The sequence below is a fragment of the Lolium rigidum genome, chromosome 7 (genome assembly GCF_022539505.1).
Source record: "Lolium rigidum isolate FL_2022 chromosome 7, APGP_CSIRO_Lrig_0.1, whole genome shotgun sequence".
Taxonomy (NCBI): Eukaryota; Viridiplantae; Streptophyta; class Magnoliopsida; order Poales; family Poaceae; genus Lolium; species Lolium rigidum.
In genome coordinates this window covers 185,582,806-185,590,732 of record NC_061514.1, presented here as the reverse complement: position 1 = coordinate 185,590,732, position 7,927 = coordinate 185,582,806, and the positions used below count along the sequence as shown (strand labels likewise).

Sequence of the window (7,927 nt, the reverse complement as noted above, 5' to 3'; positions counted from 1 at the left end):
CTCAGTCCTCCCATCCTAGGGTTTGCGCGTCCAATCCACTATATAAACTAAGCGCCTCCCTCGGACCAACTCATCCTCCATACTTCCGCTGCTTCTTGACGCCGCCCCTTAGATGCGCCGTCTGAAATCGATCTAATTATTCTGCTCTTGTTTTACTTTCCTTCTGATTTTTCGTTGTCTTTTTTGTTCCTCTCCTGGCGTTCAATTTGTTCCATTCGGGGAGCACTGTCCCAAAGTCCGGCCGCCGCTCACTCGGTGGATCTGAATTTACAATTCTCCCGAGAGCTATTACGGTGGCGCTTAGAGCACAAATCCGACTAGATGGATATTGGGTTACGCTCGCCTCCATATTCCTGTTTAATCTCTGGTCCTCTTTTGGTTAAGACAATACCATCTGATATTTATTCTTATTCGATTGCTGAGATTGAACCTTCGGTGGTGGTTTTTGATGGTGCAGTGATTATAAAACATTCCTCGTACTGATGGGTAATCCCCTAAGAACGACACCTATACACCCATAGAATCTGAGCACCAACAAGCTATCCATCTTTGTTCAATCGTTCGTTACATTATTTGTTTTTGCGTTTTATCTTCATATCCATTAATTATTGTATCTTGTGCTTTGATGTTATTGCTATTGAACATCCGATATTGTGGTGGTGCAGTGATTATAAAACATTCCTCGTACTGATGGGTAATCCCCTAAGAACGACACCTATACACCCATAGAATCTGAGCACCAACAGACCACCTTTTATTTTATCTGTCTGCTATTCTGCTGTGTTTCTTTCTTTTTGTTTTTCATTCATTTTCTTGTTTGCTATATCTTGGGATTTCCCTAATATGACTATTATCTGCAATATACTACGTATCAATTGAGTAACGTGACTACTTGCAAAAGAACACCCCTCTTAGGCGGTCCTTTGAACGTGTCGATGTAACAGCAAAATGCTACCCGATTGGCTGCTGCGAACACCTCGCATGTTCATCCCCTGAGCTGAAAAGGTGGGGCAGCTTGGCCCGAGCTTTACAATTGCATCAACTGTCAGCTCGTGTTCTATAAAGAACTATAATTTGAAGCGAAGTAAGAAAAAGTGAGAATTATAATTCAGGTTTATTGACCATTAATAAAAAGTTCAGTTTCGTGGTCATTGGCTCTAAGAGCATTAAAATCCACTCTTTTTTGGGACTCATGGTTTTTTGTTTTTGTTTATGGAGCTGGTGCCCAGGAGACAAAAGTCTTTGTCCGACTTTACAAGCATATAGAATGTCGAAATGTGCAATCAATATATTTTGTTAACTTCTTTGAACAGTACTTAACTGCGTCCTCGGTTGGATATGGGAAAGCCTGCTTCGGATGTGTTAGGCTGCGCATAGTGGAGAGTAACTTGACTAGTAACATATGTCATGTTACTAATCTAAGTTATTACCTTCATAGTGGGTAGTAAGAGTAAGTACAATATAGTTCAGTCAGCTGACTATAAGACATTAAAAAATATATTTTAGATAAGTTGGAGGAAAGAGAAGAGGAGAGAGAAGAGAGGTGGGCTACTATGCAATAGCCAGCTCTTGCACGTGCTCCTAGGCACTTTGTGAGAGTGAAATGTGGGCCATATGTTACTAAAGTGCTTCATTCTTATAGCCAACTATTATACATGCTAGCTATAAGATGACTACAAATGATATGACATCTTGTTATAGTCAGTAGTTGGCTATACTATTGGAATTGCTCTAACTTAGATGTGGTGTTATGCAATGTGTCATTACTTATGTTGTAGACTCATATTGCCTTGAGATGTGTGATGTTATGGTAAGAGCAAGTATAATAAGTCCTAGTCAGCTGGCTATAAGGGTTAAAATAATATATTCATGCTTAGTTGGAGGAGAGAGGGGAGGAGAGAGAAGAGAAGTGGGCTCTCATGCAAGAGCCAGCTCTAGCACGTGCTTCTAGACACTTTGTGAGAGTGAAATGTGGGTCATCCATTGATAAAGTAGTACATGATTATAGCTCACTATTATACATGTTGGCTCTATGTTAGCTACAAATGACATGGCACATGACTTATAGCCAGCAGCTGGCTATACTATTAAACTTGCTCTAACATAGCTAGTTACCACCTCACTCTCTTTCTTCATTTATTAGTATGCCATATCACCAAAATGCCTTGAGATGTGTGATGTTACTATCTATATTACTCCCACTATGAGCAGTCTTAGCGTGCGTTTGGTTGGTGACTTGAGAGGGATGGGATGGATTATCCAGATTTTTTGGGGATGGGATGGTCCATATTGTGTGATCCCATATTCTGTTTGGTTTGAAGATCTGAGTGGGATGGAATGAAGTGTATTTATGTTAGGATACTAATAATAATAACAATTGATTAACAGCCGTCTAATTGCAATTAGCAAAAAAAGTCATCTTCACGAGCCGCCTGTCGAGCTCACGCATCGATGATGTTGCTCCTTCATCCCAATGAGCCGCCGCCGGGCCGTGCGCAGCCGCCGCTGCCGCCTGGCCGTGCCCAGCCCGGCTGCGCTCGCACATGGCCCAGGTTGCCCTGCCCAGGGTTGAATCGCCGCGCTCGCCTAGGGCCGAGGCCGCCGCGCGCTCGCCCAAGCCACCGAGACCGCCGCAGTCGCCCAGGCCGCCGCGCTTGCCCTGGGCCGAGACCGCCGTGCTCGCCCAGGCCGCCGAGACGCCGCAGTCGCCCAGGTCGCCGCGCTCGCCCGAGCCACCGAGATCGCCGCAGTCGCCCAGGCCGCCGCGCTCGCCCAGGCCGCCGCGGGCGCCTAGGGCACCGCTCTCGCCGTCGGCGACGTCGCCGATGCTTTCTCTGTCCACTGCAGGCAAGCCGGAGGTGGGCAAGACGCGGTGCGCGATTAGAGAGGAGGGAGATGGATTATGCAACGGTCCACATTTTTAGGAAAAGGTGGATCGGCAGGTTCGGTCGATTTGGAGGGACGGGTTGATTCATGATTTTCAAGGAATATTCCTTTATGGGGATGGTCCCATCCAACTTAATCTGCAACCAAACATATCAAGAAAGAGGATCATCCCATCCCATCCATGTTTTGATCCAGAACCAAACACACGCTTATTGGACATGGTTGCCTTCTCGCTTGATTTGTGGCTGCGCCTGAGCTGTTCTACCACTGCATGCTCTAGGATGCGTTAGTTAGAGCATCTCCAGCCGAGTTGGTGCTTCCCACGGTCAAATTGGACGCTAAATAGTGTTGGATTGGATGAAAGATTCGATTGAGGAGCGTCGAAGTTTCAGCCATCTCCTCGGTCGACACCTGATGTTTGGTTTTTTGAGAAAAAAAAACGTTCCTGAAAAAGTTGAAAATCAAATATCCAAATTTAACCAGTTTTGCCAACATTTAGCTTATTTTTATAAATAAACGTTACGGTCCAATAAAACAAGACAAGTTTTGAAACAAATGCTTCGAAGCGTGCCCACCAGCTGTTTATGTATTATGGAGTCTCGAATCTACGGATGCATAGCGATGAATGTAGGCCCACGATATCGGCACTTGGTGGTTAGGTTGTGCAAGAGGACCCTCTCGCTTGCTCGCTCGATAATCATGTTGTGTAAGCACATACGTAGTACAACAGTTCATCACCTCCCACATCTGATCTTTGGACCAAGTCAAAGCGGGGAACTAGACTACAACAAATCTTTGCTGGAGGACATTAAATGCATGCTCGACGTCCTTTTGGCAACCTTCTTGTTTCTTGACAAACTACTGCTCCTTCCGGAGGGTGGGACTTGAGATAGTCTTCACAAATGTTGCCCACTTGGATATATACTGTTTGCAAGATAGTATCCCTTGTTGTACCGTCGGCCATTGATTACAAAGTTAACCAGAGAAGCATTACCCTAAACAAGCTTGGAGAAGATCGGTGAGCATTGCAAGACGTTGATGTCGTTGTTGGATCCCGGCATACCAAACGAGTGCCAATTCCAGAGATCATAGGTAGCCACTGCCTTAAGTATCACAGTGCAGCCTTTTTTGTGACCCTTGTACATTCCCTGCCAGGCAAACAGACATTTCTTCCATTTCCAATGCATGCAGCCAATGCTTCCAAGCATCCCTGAAAATCCTCGAGCTTCATTGACAGCGAGGATCATAGCAGTGTCTTCGACAGTGGGTGATCTCAAGTAGATGTTCCCGAACAGTGCTATCACCGCCCTGCAAAACCGGTAGAAACAATCAAGGGCGTTGGACTCCGCCATCCGAAGATAGTCATCGGTAGAATCACCAGGAGCTCCATATGCCAGCATCCGCATAGCCACCGTGCACTTTTGGAGGGTGGAGAACCCTTCCATGCCGGTGCAATCCAACTTGCATCTGAAATAGGAGTCGTACTCTCGAAGGGCATGCACAATTTTCAGGAAGAGCTTTCGGCTCATCCTGAAATGACACCTAAAAACAGCCTCACCATGCAATGGATCGTCGGCGAAGTAGTCGGCATAGAGCATGCAATAGCCCTCCATTCGCTGCCTCGGCTTGCACTTTCGGCGACCTGGTGCTAACCCACCACGATGACCAATGGCCGCCTCGGTGTACAAGCCGAACATGCAAGTTAGGATCAGCATGTGCTCCTCGTCTTGGGCGGTGGCTGCCATTTCTTCTTCAAAAATCTCGGCGAACATCTGCTGCTCCTCCTCGTCGGAGTCCATGTCCGGCCAGGCAATTGGATGAACACCTGTCGGGCGTGTCGACGAGGCGCGACGCGAGAGAGCTTTTGGAGGGCGGAAAATACGCAGAGGGCAGGACGGTCGGCGGAATATAGGCTGCTGGGTGGAGGAACGATGGAGTTGAGGCAATCGGCCGACGGATTGGCGAGGGGTGGTGCCGGCGGCGACAGAGCAATGGGAGGGTAGGGGGGATTTGCGACGACAAAGTGGTGGGGTTCGTGTGTTCTCTTGTCGATAGAGCGGGCCCGTCCCCGCTTTTCTCTCGTCCGGAGTCCCCGAGCGCACCCCGGACGGATGAAAGGCCAAATCTGGGGGAAAACGAGGAGGCGGGGGCGCGACTGGGCCGAATAACGCCGTCCGGATGTAAAAAACGGCTACCGAGGACCTCATCGGGGAGACGGCTGAAGATGCTCTTATAATTATCTGTAAGATAGATCCTAGTTTCTTACTATACTAAGATCTTAACAGACTCAAATGATACGTATTGACGATACACAATGCATAATGTATCCCAATCTGATGGTACCCAGATACTTGTTAGAGTGTGATAACATATCTTGAATCAGTAGTATTCAGATACTTGTACGACAACCAATACCCACACTAGTTAAACTAATCAAAAAATTAGTTAATATATTGCCATCGATGAACCTTATAAATAGCTAATTGCTTCACTTGGTTTCTGTTGTGGACTGAACACAGTATTTGCGACCTCTCCGTCACTCTTGTGTTGTTGGACAACACGCTCTAAGTTTATAATATGATATACCACTCCCTCGTAAAAATTTAATTCAACATATGTGAAAGGGCATTTCTTCCGTAATGTTGTTTTGTGTGTTTGTTGACAACCTAAGGACATTTAACTGTGCGTTTTCATTTTCTAGATTATCTATATGTAAACCTTGTCACGCTTGTCGACCCCTCAAAAGTGGAAAGAAACTTGGCGTCGTAGCTATGTGGTGAAGTGTATACAGATGCTCAAGATTTAGTATAGGGGTTGGTGGTGAATTGTGGTGGACAATATGTGTAGCGCTACTGGAAGCCCCCAGTTTGGAGACCTCGGTCCTGCTAGCACTGGAGACTCTGGGGAAGTTCTCGGACCCCAAATTTTGAGCCCATGGCTCACGTGCCTCACTCACGGTATAGGGGTCTAGAGTCTTTTCTGACAAGACCCTCGGTCTCCCGGATTACGAGCGAGTTGGCCTTGTGCCTCACTCTATGGGGGTCCACTTGTCTGGGGCCTTGTTTTGATATTCCGGTGTGGAGTCTCTGTTCTAAGTGAACGACAGACCGGAGACTCCGGTGTGTGCACACCGGAGACTTCGGCCTAAGTTGGTCAGCAACGGCTACATTTATTGTGGGGGTATAAATGTCACCTTTCTTCTCCAAATTAAGGTTGCGTCTTCTACTCTCTCCTCCATTGTTCCAAAGCTCAAAACTCATAGATCTCCTTCTCTAGCCACTTAATCTTCTCGATCTCTTGGGAATAAGGGAGAAACCCTAGATCTACACTTTCACCAAAGGGATTTGAGTATCCCACTTGTTTGTTGAAGATTCATGTTGTGAAACCCTAGCTTTGTGAGAAGTCGCCCTCGGAGCTTGCTTTATGTTGTAAAAGCTCCGTGGTCGGTTGTAGGGAGCCTCCGATTAAAGGTGTCGATTGCGACCTTGAAGGCAACCTCTTAGTGGAGCATGAGCTAGGCCTTCGTAGCGTTTCTCACCTGAGAAATAGGGTGAGGCCTTTGTGGCATTGGTAGGCCTTCGTGGCACCGTACCCCTCCAACATAGATGTACTTCCTCTAACAAATAAGGAACTACGTGAATCATATCCTTGTGTCTCCACGTGCTTCACCTTGGTTACCTCTATCGTTTACCGCACTTTACTACTTGTATCTTGTGTAGCTTGCTTGCACCATGTCATATAGTTAAATTCGCATAGTTGCATATCTAAAGAATTTACCTGCTGTGTCAAGCCTAAATTGGAAAAAAAATTAAAATTTGATTCCACCTATTCACCCCCAGGTGCCCATACAATCCTTTGAACAGTGGGAGCATATGCTCTTGCCACCGGAAAAAAACATTTGAAATGTCAAAAAGTTCGAACGGAAATTTTCGCGCTTTGGCATCGACATTCTATGTGCGCACATCAAGTTTTGCGAAAAAACGACATTTTTTTGACTTGTGAAAAAGACAAAAAAAAGTCAACTAGATAACCTATTTGTACACCAAAAGTCGTCTTTTTACACCAAAAATATGTGTTTTCCATTAGATGACTTTACAAGCAGATAGAATATCGAGATGTATGATCAATTTATTTTGTTAATTTTGTTAATTATTTTAAAATGCATTCTCATTTAAGAAACTAGAGCAACCTACTCCATTGCGCCCCGGGCGAATCCTGACATGGTTGGGTCTGGGAGAGCTTAGCGGGTGCCTTGCTAGACATAGTTGGCACCTCTGCGTCGCTCTATGGCTCCTCCCACCGTATAGGAGCATCTTGCGGCGAAGCTTGGCGACGGGATGCACGCTGCCTACAGGCTCGATTTATGGCTACCATCTGGGCCGCTCGCCATGGTAGCCATAAAATGGCGAATCCTGACATGGTTGGGTCTGGGAGAGCTTAGCGGTTGCCTTGCTAGACATAGTTGGCACCTCTGCGTCGCTCTATGGCTCCTCCCACCGTATAGGAGCATCTTGCGGCGAAGCTTGGCGACGGGATGCACGCTGCCCACATGCTCGATTTATGGCTACCATCTGGGCCGCTCGCCATGGCCAAGCCTGAGCTCCAGGGCACGTCAGGCTATCAGTCCACCAGGTGCTCGACCACAACCTTGACTCTATCCTGGATCTGCGCCTCGCGTCTGTTGCTTCTCCTCCGTGCACCTCACCTCCGCCGTCAACAAATGCTCGCTCCCGATCTCATCCAAGGATGGCGGCAGGCTCAAAACCTCTTCCCTCTATAAGATCAACACCTTTACTAGAGTTTTCGACGAGAATTTCACGTTGGTTTGGTGATGGCGTGTAACTCACACGTTCGTTGGGAACCCCAAGAAGAAGGTATGATGCGCACAGCAGCAAGTTTTCCCTCAGAAAGAAACCAAGGTTTATCGAACCAGGAGGAGCCAAGAAGCACGTTGAAGGTTGATGGCGGCGGGATGTAGTGCGGCGCAACACCAGAGATTCCGGCGCCAACGTGGAACCTGCACAACACAACCAAAGTACTT

At 46.9% G+C, this 7,927-nt stretch overlaps 2 non-coding genes across 2 annotated transcripts; both read left to right on the top strand.

Moving 5' to 3' along the window:
• Positions 1-447: 447 nt before the first annotated feature.
• Positions 448-534, top strand: LOC124680000. The gene has a single exon (XR_006995407.1). It is a non-coding gene; the product is annotated as a small nucleolar RNA snoR8a (small nucleolar RNA).
• Positions 535-655: 121 nt separating this feature from the next.
• On the top strand, positions 656-742 carry LOC124680002. The gene has a single exon (XR_006995409.1). It is a non-coding gene; the product is annotated as a small nucleolar RNA snoR8a (small nucleolar RNA).
• The last annotated feature ends 7,185 nt before the right edge of the window (positions 743-7,927 follow it).